Source organism: Monodelphis domestica, chromosome 1 (assembly GCF_027887165.1).
Source record: "Monodelphis domestica isolate mMonDom1 chromosome 1, mMonDom1.pri, whole genome shotgun sequence".
NCBI classification, from domain to species: domain Eukaryota; kingdom Metazoa; phylum Chordata; class Mammalia; order Didelphimorphia; family Didelphidae; genus Monodelphis; species Monodelphis domestica.
This window is the reverse complement of record NC_077227.1, coordinates 615,950,874-615,972,701: the sequence shown is the minus strand read 5'-3', so window position 1 is coordinate 615,972,701 and position 21,828 is coordinate 615,950,874.

Below are 21,828 nucleotides of genomic sequence, written 5' to 3'. Positions count from 1 at the left end.
ATTGTGCAGTCACACAAAGTAAGGAATGGCTTAACCCTTACACCAGCCTATCCCCTCACCTTGATCCTAGGAGTAGGGAGGCATTCAGTTTGAGCCTCCAGCCCAAGATGGAAGTCTGAAGTGGATTAACTACAGCAGAAGTACCAGACCAAAAGGGGAACTTGCAGGTTAGTGACTCAATCTATAGAGCCTTCCAGAGGCTGACATTGACCCATTCTAGCTACAATCTACTGAGACTCAGTACAAGGGAGAAGCGAACAGCTCCAAACCTGAATTAGGAACTTATAGAACTCAGACCAGGGGACAGTGAGAAGATTTTCCCCAGATCATATCACTTTGAGAACACTGAAAGCTTGCAGGTCACTAGCCTGAGCTATAAAAACAGCAGAGGGATAGAAGCTCAGGCCATGTGTACAGAGCCCAGCACTAACAAAGTTCAGAGTCAAGACAAAAGCTGGAGGAATGAGTGAACAAAAAAGAATTCTACCATTAAGAACTATTGTAGCAATAAGAAAATTTAAGACACAAACCAAGAAGAAGAGAATGACTTCGGGAAATATGTACAAATGAAGGTTCAAAGAGAAATATTTTGAATGCAAGTTCAACCAGAATTCCTGACTTATAGCAAGAGGTTAAAGAAAGCTAAAATCATGTTAAAAACCAAATGAGAACAATACAGGAAAAGTATTGGGGAAAAATGAGAATTATGGAAGAAAGATGTGAAAAGAAAATTTGCAGTTTGGAATAAGAAGTCTAAAACCTACAATAAGAAAATAACTCCCTGAAAATTAGAGTTTACCAAATAGAAGCTAATGATTCCTTGACATATAGTAAAAGAAAGTCAAAAGGCTAAAAAAATAGAAGAAAATATGAGGTGTCTAATAACAAAAATCACTGACCTGGAAAACATATTGAACAGAGGTCATTTAAGAACTGTTGGACTATCTGAAAGCTATTACTGAAAAAAAAAATAGACTGAACATGATTTTTATTTATTTATTTGAAAACCAACAAACCTTTATTCAGTGATTACTAGGTGTCAGGCTCCAGGGATATAATGACCAAAAAATAAATAAATAAGGCATTCACAGAACTTACATACTGGGGGAAATAATTCAAGTAAGGCCCTATGTAAATCTGATAGTTATAAAATATTCAGAGGAAGGAAGTGAGGTGGACCAGCAGATTGAGCACTAAGCCTACAGTCATGAAGAACTGAGCTCAAATCCAGCCTTAGACTCTAGTTGTTTAACACATGCCCCCCCCCCCCTCATATGGTCTTTATTATGGTGCAGGCTAACACCTTCCTCCTAGTCCTCCAGGTTCACAACCTAGGAGTCATCCTAGACTCACTGTTTCTTACTCCTCCCCATCCAATATGGTGCCACGACTCATCAATGTTACCCTCCCAGCATCTTTTGGTTTTGCTCCCCTCTTTCTTCTGACACTGCCCTCACCCTGAAAGAAACCCTCATCACCTCAGGCCTGGAGTATTGCAATAGCTACTGGGGAGTCTGCATGCCTCCAATCTATTCCCACTCTAGTCCATCCATTCAGCTACTAATGAGATTTTCCTAAAGTTGAACATGATATTTAAATAAATAATGAAAGAAAAGTGACCAGATGCTTTAGAACCAGAGGGCAAAGTAGAAATGGAAAGAATTCAATGGTCATCTCCTTAAAGAAATCCTCAAATAAAAACTTCAAGGAATATGGTAACCAGTGATCTCTGGTCAAAGACAAAAGATTGCAAGCATCCAGAAAGGAAGAATTGAGGCAATGGTGATCAAAATCACAGAAGATTTAGCAACCACTACTTTAAAGAAGTAGAGAGCCTAGAATGTGATATTAATTGGAAAAATAGAAAAACTAGAGTAGTGCAGGACCTTAATTTACTCTACTCAGACCTTGAAAAATCTAGACAAAAATTTAAAAAAGGAATGAATGACCTGAATAAAATTTTAGAAAAGTTAGATATGCTAGACTTCTGGAGAATTAGGAACATATAGGAGTAAACCTATTTCTCAGTGTTGTATCTTCACAAAAATTTATCTGTGTTATTAGACCATTAAAAACCTCACAAACAAATGCAGAAGGTAGAAATAGTAAATGTAGTTTGTACCAACAATAATGAAATAGAAATCATTCAATAAAAGGTATTTTAAGCAAAAATTAAAAATCAATTGGGAATTAAATAACTTATTCTTAAAGAATGGGTGGGTCACCAAAAAATCTGGAAAGATTTATTTGAAATAATGCAGAATGAGGTGAGCAGAACCAGAAGAAGGCTGTGCGCAGTATCAACAATAATTGATGGTCAACTGTGAATATCTTAACTATAATCAATAGGGCAGGGATCTAAGACAACTCCAAGACCTTCATGCTCTAAAAGGTTATCTGCTGCCATAGAAGGAACAGATGAGTCTAAATGCAGATTAAAATGTACCACTCTTTACTTATTCCCTTCATGAATTTGCTTCTAGCATAAGCAGTATGTGTCATTTCACAACATGACACATAGGAAAATATGTATTATATGATATGTTCAACTTTAAATACTACCTGCCTTCTTAGAGAGGGAGACAGAATGGGAGGAGGGGAAAAATAGGATGAGACAGATTTTTAGTTATAACGAATGTGAGAATTTGTTTCTCATGGATAAGCATGTTTACTATAATTACATAATTATAACAAATCATATGTATTATATCATTATGTTACATATATTATTTTATACATACAAAATAAAAAATAAGTGGTAACAAAAAAAGGATGGATGAGTCAAACGACAAATAGAAATAATAATTTCACTAAAGATAATGACAGTATTAGAAATTAGCCTAATAATATATTCTTTGTTGATCCCTCTCAGATAAAAATTGTGTTTTACTGGCACTTTCATAAAAAACATGATAATTTAAGCTAAAAAAAGTAATGTTAGTTGAGAAAACTTAGGCATATTGGGACATCAGTTGGGGAGAAATTTGCAAGCAATGTTGCCTTTAAGCACCACTCAAGCATTAAGTTTAATGTTTGTCCATAGTTACGTAGACATTATATGTGAAAGACAGGACTTGAATGCAGGATTTCATGCCCCAAATACAATTCTTCTATTATATCATATACTTATCAGGCTTGTCTTGTACAAAGGTCTAAGACTGCAGTGTTGCACTACACTAAAATGTAGAGAACTGTTTTATCAGAGTCCATCTACTTAAGAAACAGTGAACTGTAGACTTCTGTTTGAGTCCTTCTAAATGATGCTACTGTGATAGATGTGGGAGGGCAAAACCACCATTAGAGGCAATTTCCTTTTCGGATTTCCATGGGCTGGCACAAGTGATATTTTCTGCTCATGCCCATGTTTATCTTTACATTTTTACTGGCATTTTAATTTTTTTTATTTGATGACCTCTGTATCTTATGTTCTCCATAAATCTAATGTCCTAACTTTCTGAGAATACCTTGACTGTTGAATTCAGCATTACTCATTTCTATTTTGATCAGCACCCTTTTGTTTCACTAGAATTCACTAGATGTTCAAAAGGGTGGAAAGTTTGGAGGTCTTGTGGGTACCTCTTGGTTCTTAATCATTAGGGTTTTTAGGGCTTGGGTAGGGCTTTCATGTAATCTTTGACATTTTTGCAAGTAAACATTCTGAAGAGCTAATGGTGTAAGGGAAAGAGTTCAAGGCTTGGAGTTAGCAGACTTGGGTTTAAAACCTGCCTCTGACATTTCTTGCGTGATCATGGGCAAGTCATTTCACTTCCTTATTTTCTTATCTGTGACACAGGGATAATAACACTGTCTGCCTCCGAGGTCAGTCAAGGATACAGATTTATTATGTTTCCAGGTTCAGAATGTACCAGAAAAGACATTGAAACAGCTGAATAGTTTTGAATTAGCAGGTAGGTTTGTGAAAGTTGAACATGTTACTGAATGTACTGATGCTTTCACTGTCAGGTCTTTTTTTGGACCTTGATGAGCTGGAACAGACTAGAATTGACTTAGGAAGAACTGGTTGTTTCCAATGAATGGCAAGATTTGTAAAAGATACTGGTTTATAAATTCTGTAGTGAAACAGATTCTTTAAAGGAGCAGATTTTTAGTATTTGGTGCTGAAGCAGATTTATAAAACAGATTTCCCCAACAGATTAAGGTTACAACTCTAGCTCTAGCTACTTCTTTGCAACCTCTTAAAACACAGTGTTCCCAATTTTTCATGTTGCTACAAACATGTTCTAGCTGTGTCAAGTCACTACTGTGGTTCTGTTTCTTCAACTATAAGGCAGATTATTAATAACACTTACCTTACAGAGTTATTTAGAGAGTTACATGAAATACATGTAATTTTTTGGTCATAAAGCACCATATACAAGATGCCAATATTATTAATAACAATCATGAATTGCTCACTGATACCTTTTCAGTTGATTTGGACTTTTTTTGATGAGGACTGGTATGGTGTTTAGACATTACTTTATTAGCATAAAAAATTCCCAATGTAGTCTTTTAAAATTAAATTTTATTTTAAAATTTATTTTTATTTATATTTTAGTTTGAGTTCCAAATTTCCTACCTTTCTTCCAAGACCTTCCTCATCTATTGAGAAGGCAGACTATAATATTCATTATCTATGTGAAATCATACAAAACATATTTCTACATTACCCATGTTGCAAATAAAAGCAAGAAAAATTTAAATGTGAAAAAAATGAGCTTCAATCTGCACTCAGAATTTATCAGTTCTCTGTCTGGAAGCTGATAACATTTTTTAAAATAATGAATCCTTTGGAATTCTCATGGATAATTGGGTTTATTATTTTTAAAACTCCTGGGGTGTCTTAAGAGTTGTCTGAAAAGTTAGATCAATATCCCTTGTGACACAGTCTTTGTGAGAAGCAGGACCTGAACTCAGGTCTTTGAGACTTGTAATAGAAACCCATGTGTAGCCAGGTGGTGCAGTGGGTAGAGTGCTAAGCCTAGAATCGGGAAGTCCTAAATTCAAATCCTGCCTCAGATACTACCTGTGTGATCTTGGGAAAATCACCTAACCCTATTATCCGTTTTCTCATCTATAAAATGAGTTGGAGAAATAAATGGCAAAACATCCCAATACTTTTGCCAAGAAAACTCCAAATAGGCTCATGGAGAATTGTACACGACCGGACAACTACAAGGGAAAGGCAGTTGGTATGGGGAGGAGAGAAGAGACAGAGGAGAGAAGAGACTGAGACCAGAACCTTAGAGCATTGCCCTGCTTTCAGGGTGAGAAGAGAGGGATAATCCAGCAAAGGAAACAGAAAGAACAAACATATATAGAACTAAGGGAGAACAATGTCACAACACCATTGAATTTACAAAATTCTCAAAATTTAACTTTTCATAGGCTTATATTTTGGTTTCCTTTCTTAGGTTATAAGTAACATGAGGGCAGGGTCCATACATGTCTAGATCTCCCACAACATCTATTAATAACATCTACCATTCAGTAGGCACTTAGTAAATATTAGGTAGTTTGATTAGGAATGGAGAAGCAGAAGGTAAGGCTGGTGTGGCTTTTTTTTTTTTTTGTGAAGGGAGAGAAGCATAAAAATCACTCCTGGCAGTGCTGAACAAATTCAAGGAGACTTGGGGACAATTAGTAGAAATGTGAGGTGGCAGGGGATAGAATACTGGGTCAGGAATATCCAATAGCCCAGTTTGCCTGGAACATAGTATACTAAGGGGAACAATATGAAATAAGGTTGGAAAAGCAGGTTGGAACAGCAGAAACCTGGAAGTGCTGAGAAGCTAAACACTGCAGAACATTCAAGGAAGGAAAATCTTTCTCTCTCTGGCTTTCATTTCCCTCTCCCTCCCTCTTACCCTTTTCTTCTCTATCTCTCCCTGCCTCTCTCCCTCAATTCCCCACTCCCTCCTTCCTTTCCTTCCTCTCTCTTTCTCTCAGCCTCTCCCCTGCTTGCTCCCTCTCTCCCTCCCTTCTTCTCTCTCTCTCTTTCTCTCTCTGTCTTTCTCTTTCTCTTTTCCTCTCCCTTTCCCTCCCCTTCTCCTCTCCTCTCCTCTCCTCTCCTCTCCTCTCCTCTCCTCTCCTCTCCTCTCCTCTCCTCTCCTCTCCTCTCCTCTCCTCTCCTCTCCTCTCCTCTCCTCTCCTCTCCTCTCCTCTCCTCTCCTCTCCTCTCCTCTCCTCTCCTCTCCTCTCCTCTCCTCTCCTCTCCTCTCCTCTCCTCTCCTCTCTTCTCTCTTCCCTTCCCTTCCCTTCCCTTCCCTTCCCTTCCCTTCCCTTCCCTTCCCTTCCCTTCCCTTCCCTTCCCTTCCCTTCCCTTCCCTTCCCTTCCCTTCCCTTCCCTTCCCTTCCCTTCCCTTTCCTTTTTATTTCCTTTCCTTTTCCTTCCTTGCCTTCCTCCTTTTCTCCCTCTATTTCCCTCCCCACCATATTATGTACTTACATTACTTACCTGTCAAAAGTATTATTAGTGAGAAAAAATCTAAAAACTGCTGAACTGTAATATTTCTAATGTAAGTAATAGAATGTAAGAACTCAAGAGAAGGGAATTCATTTTAGTTTTGCTGCTATATGCAAAGCTCCTAGTTTTGGCATATGATTTATAACCCACTAAATTATTCATTTCACTAAAAGACAGAAAAAAATTATGAAATATCCAGGAATTTACATAGCCCAAGACAGAAAAACGAAGGGCCACTGCTTCATATGAATTTTTAGAAAGTAATACACCAAGCTGAAAGCCCAATATCAGTGCCATAAAAAGGCACAGTTGTCTTTCCTGACAGCAGCTTCAAGAAGACCAAGCTATTGGCCGTGTTCCATGGCAATAGTCAGTTGAAGTATGAAGATAGTAGGAATAGAACCTTAAGGCATGATGTCTTGGCCTCTTACCCAACTCATATCAGCTACTTATATTTTTTGGTTCAAAAAGGTATTTCAGGGCTTTGCTCTTCCCCTGATTCAACTGCCCACAAACTCTGGCCTGAACTCCAGGTAAAAGCAGCATCTGTCCTGTTTCCAAATTTATTTCCAAAAATAAATACACCAAGGACATGAGGGCCATATTCTCATGGCTTCATGTCATACTAGAAGGGGAGAATACTCTACTGCTGCTCTTCCCACCTGGTCGCTGAAGGTGGTTATTGCCCTTACTCAAAGCAGCTGGCATGAAAAAGACCAAAACCAGTATTTTGGGTCTATTGTGTGCATATCTCAGAAGTCAAATGAAAAGTTTTCCTTACACCAGTTGTGGGAAAAAAAATCAGAATACTACACATCTTCTGAAATGGAGAAGAAAGGGCCAGAAGCAGACGCATCAAAAATTGACATGGTCCCAAACCAAGGCCCTCATTGGCCAGTCCTCCATTATATTGATGAAAATATGTTACTGTCAGATGTCTAAATTTGTCTTTACTTGTGTATTTACATATTATTTCTCTGGAAAGAATGCAAGCCCTTTGAGAGTAGGGACTTTTGTTATTTTTGTCTTTATATTCCCAGGGTCTCACACAAAATCTGGCACATAGTAACTGATACTTAGTAAATGCTTGCTCATTAACTTCCAGAGTTATTTGGGCAGATTTGACTTTATTTCATGCTTTTACCAAAAGTTATTTGAACACCTACAAACTCCTTTGCTGAGTTAGAAAGTTTTACAGGCTTCTGAGGGACTTCCTCTCCATCTTCACCCTGTGGGATTTAAAAAGTTCTCCTAACTGAAATCAGAATATGTTGGAGACCATTAAAAGGACAAAAGGGAACAATGAAAGAAAGGCTTTGAGGTTTTCTAAACTGACAGCCCCATAAGGAGGGAAGCATGTGGGAAATACAAAAGAATTCAGCAGCATGTTAGGAATTAGTATGACCCAATAGCTGCTATGAAATGAAAACTTAGAATCAGTTGCAGAAGGTCAGCAGAAAATGCAGCAGTACAATGACTTGATTATTATGCAGATTCCCTACTCTTACCTCCTCAAGAGTTTATTAGGAAGAGAGAAAATAATTCTTAGGATAATCTGCTCAGGTCTCAGGTGTGACATCCTTAAATTAGGAAACCAAAATTTTAAAGCATCAAAGCCATGTTTTTAATGACTTTATAATTTTTAAAAATTATTTGTTGGTTAGAATTTATTTTCTCAATCTCGATTGAGAGCTGAGTAGTGTATGTATTTGTGTATGAGAGAGAGAGCCAGGGAGAGAAGAGAAAAGATGAGAATAGGAGGTGAGGGGAAGGGAAGGTAAAGGAAAAAAAGAATTTGAAAGTCTAAGGAGATCAAGGAGGAGAAGTGAGCCTTTGGGGGTCTGTAGTAATTCGTTCCATGGCAGAAGGGTGATGAGGGCTAGGCAATTGGGGTTAAGTGACTTGCCCAGGTCATGTAGCTAGGAAGTGTCTGAGGACAAATTTGAACCCAGGACTCTTGTCTCTAGGTCTGGCTCTCAATCCATTGAGCCAGCAAGCTGCTCCCTAATTAAATAATTTTTAAAATGATCAATAGCATTAATATTCATGAAAAACCATTTGTGTTGAAGGCTTTAGAGTTTACATGAATCTACTCAGAACAGTTGCATGAACCAAAACTATTTTGTTGCTCTTCAGTCATGTCTGACTCTTTCTGATCCCATTTAGGGTTTTCTTGGCAAAGATAATGGAGTAGTTTGCCCATTTCCTTCTCCAGCTCATTTTACAGATGAGGAAACTAAGGCAAACAGTTAAGTGCCTTGCTCAGGGTCATATAGCTAAGAGGTGTCTGAGACCAGATTTGAACTCAGGGTGATGAATTTTCCTGACTCCAAGCCTAATGCTTTATTCACTGCACCACATAGATCCCTGTACTAATAATATTATGGTATTTAAAAGATAAGAAAAACAGAAATTAGAGATGTGAAAGATGACTTGCTTTAGCTCATAAATCTAGTTGGTTGGGAAGCTAAGACTTAAACATGAGTCTTCTTTATCTTTTCTCTTATCAATGGACATCAATGCAATTCTTTACCACTAGAAAAAGTGATAGTTTGTTATATAGTGGACCATGACTTCCATTGGGTATATCCCTATAAGTGGGATTTCTGGGAAAAAGTAGGAACATATTTTTTTTTCTTAGTCACTTTTTTCTTAGCATAATTCCAAATTATTTTCCATATGGTTGGGCAAATTTTTGGTTCTACTAACAGTCTCTATTTGCCTTTTTGCAGATGTTCTGAAACTGTCTGTCCATTTAAATTTCTGGATATGAGATAAAATTTCAGAGTTGTTTTTATTTCCATTTTTCTTACTATTAGCGATTTGGGACAGGCTTTAAAATTGATACTAATAATCTTTTTTTTTTTTTTAAGAATTGTTAATTCCTCTCCTCTGGCCCCTTATCCATTTGGGAAGAACCTATATTCTCTTTCTGCTATACCCTCTTGCATTATGCTAGTGCAGAGTAAAACAGAGGCTCTTAATTTTTCTGTGTCATGGACTACTTTGGTGATCTGGGGCAGAGGTGTGCTGGAACCAACTCCAACTAAACAGTTGATTATTAGATTATTATTGTGAGTATTTGAACCTTAGAAATAGGCAAACTACAATTAGAGCTTGATTTATTATTTTATTTATTGACTAAACTTAAAGAAGACTGGAGAAAATTTTAATAATGTATGAAAAGTGTGTTGGGCACACACAGACATATATATATATGTGTATATATATATATATATATACACACACACACACAATACTTTTTTGGGGGGTGGAACCAGTTATTAAACATTTACCGGCATACCTATGGGTAAATCTGTCTCAGAATAATGTTGATAATAATGCATGAAATATTTTGTAAAATAGAATAACATGTAAAATAAGGATAAGATATAAAATAAAACACATGGGTTGATGAAAGAATCCAATTATTTTGAAAGTAATGATGTAATTTTTCCCATCCAAGTTCATGGACTCTCTAGAATCTCCTGCCTTAGAGAAAGAAGACAGTATACTTATTTTCTAGGAGTTTAACTTGTTGGGGAAGCAGAATATCCTGAACAATGGAAGATATTATATCCAAATTAATACAACATTCCTTGATTAATAAAATGAAGCCTAATAAGATAGTTGGTTATTTAAAAAATCTTTATAGTTATACAAATTAATGTGAATTGAATCATAATTTAGTAGACAGATTGTTCTATATTGCTTTCTTATGAGATCTAGGCTCTTCAAGTGCTGCAAGCCTGCTGAGGTAGCTAATAGATAATGTGAAGCAATTTGATGCAAATTAATTTTTATACTATTTTAGGCTTTAAAGACTATCGAATAAGGAAGGGTTAGGTAGAGGAGAAATATCCTTGCAGTGTATTTTTCAGTTTACAATATTTGTAGCCAGATATATGTGCTGATGTAGCACCCTTTTATGTATATAAAGCCCTTCTCTAAGTACTGAAGATATAAAGACAAAAATAAATGTATGGACCAAAAGATAATTCAGATATGGAAAACATTATCCTTTTAAAAAATAAATGGTGCTATAAAAGAAAAGCCAAATGCTAGAATCTGAAGCTTAGCATGAGCTTTGTTTTCTGGCACATTTGATATCAGTTAGCATTTAATTTTATGCTTAGCTTATAAAGAGACAAAGTGTACAATGAAAGATCTCTTGTTCTCGTTTTGGTGCCAGAAGACTAGCATTCAAATATTTCTTCTGATGCTGACTATTTGAATATTGTTGGGCAAGTTTTTAACTTTCCTAGGCTTGAGTTCCCTCTTCTGTAAACTGAGGTCAGATTAACAGGCTTCCTGAAATCTCTTTCAGCTTTAAGTCTATGATCTATTAATTTCCATTTATGACATCTTGAAATGCATCCCTCCACTTATGTTATTCCTACTTCTGGTAAGAATATTCATGACTTTAGAGTATGCTGCTCATATACATCTTCTTTATGCTAGTTATCTCAGTGTAATAAAGCCTTAGTTGCATAGAATGTTTATTGAATGGCATGATTTGTTTAATTGATGGTAAGCAGTTCTTTAAGTCTTTAGTGTTAAGCCTTTCAAAATGGTATGATTTTACTTCTCTACCTTTGTGAACACAAATGATTTTTTTCCCTCTGCTGAGAGGGGAGACTTGAAATTGTGGAAGAGAGAAATTGGGAAGCATGCAAAGAGGCAGAAGCAGTTGGTGGAGCATGCTTCCCAATTTCTCTCTTCCACAAAATGCTTTATTAGCAGATTATTATTCTCAATATTGATCTTATATCATTCTCTAAATATATTCTTTTTTTCTTAAATTCCTTTTTTAGCTTGTTTCTTGATAATTTTTACTTTTCTTCTAAAAGTGAAGTATAGAGAAAGGAGGAAGGCAAGGGAAGGGAATTAGCATTTATTTAGCTCCTACGGATGCTAAGTCAGCACTGTACTAAGTGCTTTATAAATATTATCTATTAAATGAAAAAAAGTACTGTAGGTAAAGAGGATTGGATTTGAAAGCACTTGACTTGGGTTTTCACCTTTGCCACCTATGTGACTTTGGGTAAGTCACTTATTTCTGAATCTAAGTTTTGAAAAAATTGAAACATTTGAAAAATTGAGGTGTCAGACTAGATGGGAGGCAACATGGAGCACAAAAAGAGTCAAAGGATTTGGATTCAAAATGTGCCTCTGAAACGTAATTTTTTTTATCCTTTAAAAGACGGATTGTATTAGATGACACCTCTGAGTTTCTTTCCATCTACAGATCTATGATTTTAAGATTATCATCCCAAAATCCATTCCAGCTCTAAATTACATGATCTCAAATGCCCATTTAATGTATGAATATTGATTGAGCACTTCCTATGGATGATATAAATTGTTTATTATCTAGTTTGAGAGATAAGACTGACAAGCATGAAACAATTAGAGGACACTTCTGAACAGTGCATAATTAAGTGCTTAATTGTGTGAGACTGGCTATAGAAAGGCAAAAGAGAGGGAAATTAATGAGGTCCAAAAGGGGAGACTTCATGGATGAGGTAAGGCTAGAGCTAGGCCTTGAAGGCTGAGTAGATTTTAGACAAGGAAATAGAAGAAAGAGGTATTTGGGTGGAACTGTAAATTAAAGTTAATTACAATATAGAACAACAAAGTGTGTACGAATTATGAATGGACCCTAAGTAGAGGAGGTGAATGAGGTGGGATTTCAAGTTGGAAAAATAGTAATGCCTATACATAAGGGAGGAGATGAGAAAAAGGAAGATGTAAGCTAGAGGCAGCAGGTAGACTAACTCAGGTGGCAAGGAAGATCTAGGTGTCATATAGTATTGAGGGATTCAAGTTGTGTTATGTGGTGAGGACTTTGAATGAGGGGTTGTTGAGTATTGATTTGTTATAAGTAGTAATAAAGGTCAGAGAAGGACATGATGAAAATAGTCTACGAAGATTATTTTAGCAGTTGAGCTGAGCTAAACATGTAAGTGACGATTTTTGCTTTCAGAGAACAAGGCAGGAATAAATGAGTATGCTTTTTGTGCCTTTTCTTTTTTTATTATGAAAGACTAAGGATTGCTTTCTCTGCTTTCATTTGAAGGTAGAGGAAATAGATGTACTTAGAGGGAATAAGAGTGAATGAATATAAGGTCTAAATTGGGGTCTTTAGGAGAATCAAGTGATGGGGTGAGTCTTTAAAGAAGAAGAGGATTCGATTTGTGGAAAATAAAATATGTAGTTATTCCAAGAATAGATGATGGCAAGGGAGATTTTTTAGTAGTGGAGGGAGAAACCAAGGCTACAGAGAAGTGAACTGGGTTGAAAGGAAGGAATGAGTAGACTGTAGGGAGACAGAATGGTTGGAGGAATTTAAAAGCTGAGAACTTTGAGAGTAAGAATGGGAAGAATCATATTAACAAAAAGTGATAGAATCAGGTGAGACATTTGAGAAGTGTCTCAGAGGAAAATATGTTTTACCAGAGTATATGCTCGAATCATCTGGGTTTCCAGAGAAACCTTTAGGTTAAGAGTCTAATTTGGTAATTTAGTCATTACATGAATTTAGAAATCTGGAAGGCAGATTGTCCTTGACTTAGTCAAAAGGAAGTAAATTCATTTGCCTCATTATATGTTCATAGTCTCAAGATTTAAACAGCAGAAGAAATGTGAAATGTTAGCACAAATAGATTGGTTACATAACAATTAACCAGAAAATATCTGATGTACACATCATATACTTTAATGCTTCAATCTTTCCATGAGGTTACTGATATGGGTAAATCTTGAATTAATACAGATTTAAAAAAAAAACACAAACTTTTACCTCCTATCTTAGAGTCAATCCTGTGTATTGGTTCTAAGGTGGAAGAACTGTAAGGGCTAGGCAATGGGGGGCTAAGTGACTTACTCATGGTCACGTAGCTAATAAGTGTCTGAGGCCAAATTTGAACCCAGGTCTTCCCATCTCTAGGTCTGGATCTCAATCTATTGAGCCACCTAGCTGCCTCCCATAGAGTACAAAATTTAACACATTTCTACTTTCTCATCCTGTATGATACTCATCTGGTCTAACCTCCAAAAATCTTCCAAAGATATCTACTTAATGTCCTGGAGTTCTTTCTCTGGGAATTTCTATATCATGTGGCTACCACTGCAATCCTCAGGTTTTCATGTTATCCTGTATTTTTTGTTACATAGTAGACCTACTTATTTCCTGATTGTAGTTTGGGATACATATTATGCTATTTTTGCTATTTCTTGTGTACAGTATCATTGATAATATGTTACAGCCTACTTACATTCAACACATAGCTTTCTCTTTCACTTCAGGTTACCTTCAGTTTTGATTATCCAAAGCCTGTGATGTTCCATGACTTGAAATCATATAGTATCACCAGGTGACTTTCAGTGCTGAAAATGATGGATTTGAAAGTTTTAATTCTTCAAGTACAATCCATCCCATTCACTTGTTCCTATTCAACTCTGGTTCTAGACCATTTTCTAACTCTAGAATATACAAGATATATGTACAGATGGGTCAATTCAATGGAGTTCCTCCTCTAAGAACATGTCATAGTTTAGGTAATAGGCTTCCTTTATTAACTTTATTTTCTCCTTTGTGGATTTTTAGACTTTTTTGTTATGAATGGTATGAAGTTCAATAAAGAATACCTATAACATTGGCCAGTACATGTCATGTGCAAAAAAAGATTTAGGGGACCTCACCATTTAAAGGGAATCCTTTATCTGTTCTTTGGCAAGCAGGCCACCTTTTAGGTCTCTCTGTCTCTCTCTCTCTGTCTCTGTCTCTGTCTCTCTCTCTCTCTCTCACACACACACACATGTGCATATACATATAAAATAATGCTTTGCAAACTTTAAACTGCTATATGAAGTCTATATTAATATTAGTAGTAGTAATAGTTGTAGTCATTGTGGTTGTCATAGTATTAGTGTAGCAACTACTTAGACAGAAGAAACCTTCCTTAACATTACTCTGATTTCACCTGAAACTTCCCTCCCCAAGAGTAGAACCAGAGAACTGATGTTTTATTTGTGCTTATTTGTGTATGCTTCTGTAAGACAGGTGTGTATGCATGGATTGTCTAAATGTGCCTTGCAGGGAGACATAGATAGATGTCTCTGAATCTTGTCCATCTCTCTTTGAAGAATATTTATCCTTGCCTTTAGGGGAGCAGAAGGAGCCATGCTTTGTTCTTTGAGAGAAGGACGTTGGACTAGAATTATATCTGTCTGATCCCCTGCAAATTGCTGTTTTTAAAGGCACAATCATTTCAGAACAAAAAACTGCTAGTTTTCCTGTTAGTTATCTCTTAAAGGATGGAGTGTAGTCCTTATACTCAGCTTTTTGACACCTTTCCACCAAATGGTAGTTATACAAAGAACCACCACAACTAGTGAATTGGTTATTAACCATATGTCTAAAGAAATAGCAAACACAAATTGGAGATTTTATATAGATGGAAATATATTAGAAAATAGAATCAATGAGCTTTTTAGATGAATGGGATGAGATCTTGTTCAATCAAGAGAACATGTCTGATTTTACCCTAGGAGAGATTTTCCCCAAATCTCCAAGGAGGCAGTTAATCAGATAATAAGCATTTTAAATTTAATTAATTTATTAATTAGTTACAAATATTTTTCCATGGTTACATGATTCATGTTCTTTCCCTCTCCTCCTCCCTCCCCCTTCACAGAGCTGATGAACAATTCTACTGGGTTATATGTGTATTGTTGTTCAAAATCTATTTCCATATTGTTAATTTTTGCAATAGGGTAATCATTTTTTTATTTTGTTAATTAATTTAGAAAAAATTTTCCATGGTTGCATGATTCATGTTCTTTTCCTCCTCCAACCCCCTCCCATAAGCCAATGCTCAATTTCACTGGGTTTTACATGTGTCATTGATCAAGACCTATTTCCATATTATTGATATTTGCACTGGGATGATTGTTTAGCGTCTACATCCCCAATCATATCCACATTGACCCATGTGATCAAACACTTATTTTTCTTCTGTGTTTCTACTCCCATAGTAGAAACCCTTTAGAACACTTTTTCATGTATTTTTTATCTGAAAACAGGCAATAAGCATTTTTAAAGGGCTTTCTGTGTTCTAGGCACCATGCTAAGCACTGGGGACTCAGAGATGAACAAAAATATAATTTCTACCCTTAAGAGATACACATTCTAATGGAAGAGACAACATGAAAGAAACTGTGTACATATAAAATATATAAAGGTAAATGGGAAGTAATCTCAGAGGGAAGGCATTAACAGTAGGGTTGTGGTAGTAGTAAGAGACAGGGGAAGACATATGGTGAAATTTCAGCAAAGTCTTGAAGGAAACAAAGAGATGAATGTGAAAAGGGAGAGTATTCCACACATAGAGGGCAACCGGTGAAAAGACGCAGTTATAAGATAGTATTGAGTTAGAGGGACACTAGGTTAGTTTTAGTGTTTGGATCATAGAGTACATGGAGGCGAGCAAAGTGTAAGAAGACTGGAAAAGTAGGAAAGGTCAGTTAGTGAAGGACTTTAAAAGTCAAACACAAAAATTTTGTATTTGATCCTAGAGAGAATGATCCATGAGAGTTTATTGAGTAGGAGAGTGATATAGTCAGACGTGTTTCGGAAAAATCACTTTTTACTTTTACTTGGAGATTTCTGATGGGAGTTTGGCTGATGTAGCTGTCTGTCTCAGAGTTTTCAGTTAACTCCTCACATCCCATATTCTCTTGGTCTATGAGACAAGGAACTTAATTGTAGTACATTCTTTTAGAACACTTTCCTTAGATCTAGGTTTTTCTTCAAGTCCCCTAAAAAGAGATTCAATACTATTCACAAAAGTTTGCTATAACTATATGCATAGGAAAGGCCAAGTATGTGAATAGCTGCTTTCCAGATTATGACTGCTGAGAGGCATTTGTGGTATGCGTTGGATGGAAAGCCAGACTCAGAATTAGGAAGAATCAGGTTCAAGTCTTATCTCCCACATATATTAGTTGTGTGATCCTGGACAAGTCATTTAACTCTCAGTGCCCTGGGCAACTCTCTAAGATTATAAATTGCAGAGAAGCTGCCACTTTGAATTAGTAGGAATTTCTTCTTCAAGGAGTTCCTTATCTTAAGGAAAGTTCATATTTGGTCTGTCTTCCTAAGTAAGATATTCAGTTAAATGGGGCTCATTGCAGCAATCTTTCACTCTTTCTTAGACAATGCAAATGGATAGCCACTTGGGCCCAGAATTAAGCTTCAGACTGGATTGTCTTTGGTAAATTCCAAAGCTCCTTTCTCAATCTCATTCTTCTCCCAGAAATCAAGGTCCATTTAAAATATAACAAAATTCTGCTAGTGATATTACATGGTTGCAGATCATAGACCAGATGTGAAATTAAAAATGAAAAATGAATTTCACTTAGAGGGCAATAGAGAAGCACATAATGAGTTTGAATAGGTTAGAGCATATTACAAATAAGAAACTAAAAATAATAATAATTAACATTTGTAAAGGACTGACTATGTGTGAGGAACCATAATAAGTAGTTTACAAATGTTAGCTCAATCATCCCTATTTTACAGTTAAGGAAATTGAGGTAGACAGAGATTAAATGACTTGCCCAGGGTCACACAGCTAGGAAGGACCTGAAGCCAGATTAGAATTTAGATCTTCCTTATTCTAGGTCTAGTGCTCCATTCACTGCCTTGATAACATAATAAAAATAAGAACTGGCATGCTAGATATGATTAAAGAATTATATGGTTAAAAACTGGTCCTGTGAGAGCCAGGAAAGATTAATGGATAGCTCATCTGCTCCATAGTTATTCCCATAATGTCAGGTAAAAGCAAGATAGGTCCTCAGCATATTGCTATATGATGGGTTCAAAACATTTCCTGATTGTAAGTTGTGACATGTGGCATATTTATAGGAGGATATGGACAAGGATTGCATAGGATGGACAGACATGGGACAGTTCTAGTCTGCATCTGTGTACATTAATTAGAGCACAAATCCATGAGAATCATTGAGTAATTTTCCCAAATAACAATAATAGCAATAACCAGCATTTGTATGATATTTTAAGGTTTGAAAAGAGCTTTACATGTATCAACTCATTTTTATCAAGCACTTACCATGTGCCAGACAAGTGCTAAGTACTAGAAGTAAAGATGGATGCAAGTAGGAAAGTTCTTGCCCTAAAGGAGCTTACATTCTAAGGGGAAAGACAAAACATAAAATGCTGGGACCCATCAGACCACAACGCCTTGATAGAGTCACGCATGGTAGCTGGGGAGACCACAGAGTGGTTCTTGGTGAGATGTGACTGCCCACTCTATCCCCTTTATAAGACCTCTTTCATCAATGCCCCTTAACTATGAATTGACATGATTATTATTCCCCCTAGTCTCAAAAGAAATAATGCAAGAGCAAAACACATGTACCATAATTCTCTAAGACATCACCAAAAGATCAGACCCTTAAACCCAATCCCAAAAAGACTATCATGGGTTAACTTTTATTTAGGTACACAATTCTCAGCAAAACCGCAGCTAACAGAACCGCAGAGAACAGAAACCTATTCTCATGAAGCCAGCACACAAATCAATCATAGAGGCCCACACAATAAGAACAAGTACATCAAGCTTCAGTATGCCTCAGTGACTCAATTATACAAATCAGTAACTCAGAAACTCCCTAGTAAAGAACCTTGAGAAATGACCAGTCTAAATTTGAATTGTGTTCCCAGTAGCCCTCTAACTCAATGATATGATTGTTGATTTGTCTCTTAAGAACTGCTGATTAATTATTCCATTTTATTAAAAGCAATAAGTAATTTTCCTTGATTGTTTGTAAGCTCAGAACTTCTCACAGGGTAATGAGAAAATTAAGCCACCTGTGATAAAATCATTTATCTTGTGTGCAACCTTTATTCTGTCTAAAACCAAGATACAAAAATATAGAATATTAATCAAGTGATTTGTTCAAAGTTAATGTATCACTTTTCCAATTATCTCTCTTAGATTATGTGTATCTGCATGCCAAGAAAATAGATATAAAAATAAAGACCAAGCCTGGGCATGGTGGAGCAGCTATCAGATGCAAAGCAATCCCATGGCAATAATGATTAAGCTGTCTTCTGTTTGTTATTTTTTGTTGACTTACTCACCTGTCAGGGAAACCCTGGAGTCCTGAGCAAGGGTGGACTTTGCCCATGGCAATAAAAGGCTTTTAAACCAGTGAGATGGCTGGCAAGAACAGAGGTAAGTTGTGGAGGCGATATGGAATATTTCAGCCACATGTGGAAAGCCTATGGCTCTGTAATCATACTTCTGATACCAAGAGGGCTGTGCTTCTCATTTAGGTGGATAATTTAACATAGTGGTAGCACACTCAAATAGAAATAAATCCTTGTGGGCAGCCTATTAATTTAGATAACCACAAATTAACTATGTTGCATTGTATTTTTATTTATTTTGTTAAACATCTCTCAACTACATTTTAGTTTTCTTTGGGCTGTACTTGAGAGTTTTGCTGGGCTCCAAAATGTTTTACTAGCAGTGCTTGCACTATAAAACATCATGTTCTTTAACCTGTATTTCCTTAAATTTGCACTTTGTAAAATAGATTAATTTCCTCATTATCAAAGTAAGACATCAAATTTATATTACTGGTTTATTAGAATATAGGTTCCCTCCAAAGCCTCAAGTACAGTTTTAAGTTAATAAAGCTACTTCATTAAAACTTAAAACTGCAATAAAACTTTTGGGACACCATGCTCATGTCATCCTTCCTCTTTCAAAACCTGTTTAAAGGGCAGCTGCGTGGCTCAGTGAATTGAGAGCCAGATCTGGAGATAGGAGGTCCTAGGTTCAAAACTGGCCTCAGACACTTCCTAGCTGTGTGATCCTGGGCAAGTCACTTAGCCCCCAATGGCTAGAAGAAAAGAACAGAACTGTTTAAAGACAAGATGTCCTTCCAAAGATATTTTTTCCAATTGTTCCGAATGACTTGGGCAAAAACTTAAATGTTTAACTCTAAATCACAGTCCATTACAATTCCTTTACACATTCACTTCTTTTTCAAATTTTCTTTGACAATATTCACTATTATAATGAGTATTTGAAAGGCTGTCATGTGGAAGAGATTTATTTTCTTTTGACTCCAAAGGGTAGAACCAAGACATCCAGGTGAAAGTCTCAAAGAAGCAAAATTATACTTGATGTCAGGGAAAACTTCCTAACAACTAGAAATATATATATATATATATATATATATATACATATATATATAAATCATGTATGTATGCATGAAAAAGAAAGAATGATCAATTAAATGGAATTATAGTTTTTGGAAAGTAGCTATTTTGGGTTTCCCCTCATCCAACTGAGAAATCTTACTAGAAGATATTTGTGCTAACATTTTTCATCAAACCTCTAGAGGTCCTCCTAGGATAAGTCAAAATGTGCTTGCATCAAAACAGTATATTTCTTTGGCATTAAAATAGATACTCAACAAAAGATTTAGATAGGAGGTTACTCTGGGAAAACAACCTCCTATCTAAATCTTTGTATATATGTATATATATATATACAAAGGTGGACAGTATCCATATATTTCCAGTCATCTTCTCATTTCAATAATTAAGCATTTATTAAGTGTGTTAATTGGAAAGAAAACCCTTTTTATAGTATGTTGGCATTGTTAGCTGGAGTCATGGGATATAAATGTTTAAAGACAGGGGAAATTATTATTATTTTTTTAGGTTAGACCTGTGATTTGATTGGTATGGGGCAGTGAGGAAACTCTATCAATGCAGATTGGTACTTTACTTAAGAAAATTAGTCTTTTATCACTGTCTTTTATTTTTCTATAATCTGCATTTCTCAATGTATCTCTCCCTATCTTTTCTTGGAGAACCATATCTTATAACAAATAATGAAAAAGGGGAAGGGAAAAATTTTTAGCACAATCAATCTATATATTGAAAAAAAATCTGATGATTCAATGTTCCACAATCATGGGCCTCCACATCTGTAAAAGTATATTGTGGGGGTCAGGTCCTTATATATATATATATATATATATATATATATATATATATATGTATATGTATATATATGTACATATGCATGTGTGTGTATTTATGTAGGTATGTATGTATTTCTTTGGTGCCAGGCTTGGCAACTATAAATTCACAGTATTCAGTTTGTGTCTTTTTTTTTTGGTATCATTCTTTCCACTTACATTATTAAAGTCATTGTGTATATTGTCTTGGTTCACAAGATTTCACTTTGCATCAATTCACATGCTTTTTCATGCTTCTCTGAATTTGTCATCACTTAATCTCTTTCAGCTCCAGTTTCCTCAACCGTAAAATGGGAATAACAAAAGCAATTAGGATAATAACAATACATACCTCACATTGTAATTATGAGGATTAAATCACTTTGTAAACCTTTAAAGCTCTATATGGAAGCAGCTAGTAGATTTAGTGTCAGGTCAAGAGATAGGAGGTCCTGGATTCAAATCTGGCCTCAGACATTTCTTAGCTGTGTGACCCTTGGCAAGTCAATTAATCCCCATTGCCTAGCTTTTATTGCTCTTCTTCCTTAGACTCAATATTGATTCTAAGATGGGAGGCAATAGTTTTTTTAAAGCTCTATATAAATGCTATCTATTATTACTATAATTATGACCCTAGATATATTAATTTTATTCCCATGAAATCTTTTCAATTTAATGTAATTAAAATAATCTATTTTATAATTTGTAATTTTTCCTCTACCTATTGTTTGATTAAGAATTTCAACCATTCATCCCAAGCTGCTGTGAAAGGTACCAAATAAAAGAAATAATAATGACAATAATGGTTACTAGCTTTCATATGATATATATATATATATATATATATATATATATAGTTGGCAAAGTACAATACATGTTGCCTCATTTAATTCTGGCCACAGCCTGGTGAGTTAGGTGCTATCATTTTTAGATGAGAAACCTGAGACACAGATGGATTAAGTGACTTACTTTAGGTCATGAAACTAGTAAGGATTTAAGGCAGAATTCAAATTTGGATCTTCCTGACTCTAAGTTCAATGCTCTTACTTACTGCAAAATTCAGGTCAGAGTGACCCTAAGATTTTACTTCATCCTTAGAAAATGGGCAAAGATGACAAAGGTTGGGAATTGTCACTGTGGAGAGCTTGTGGCAACATAGGTACACTAGAGTTTTGACTCAGTATAACCATTTTGGAAAATGATTTGGAATTATAAAAAATAACTAAATCTTCACTTCTTTTGATTCAGAGATTCCACTTTCAAGCTTATATAGGCAAAGAAGATTTTTGATA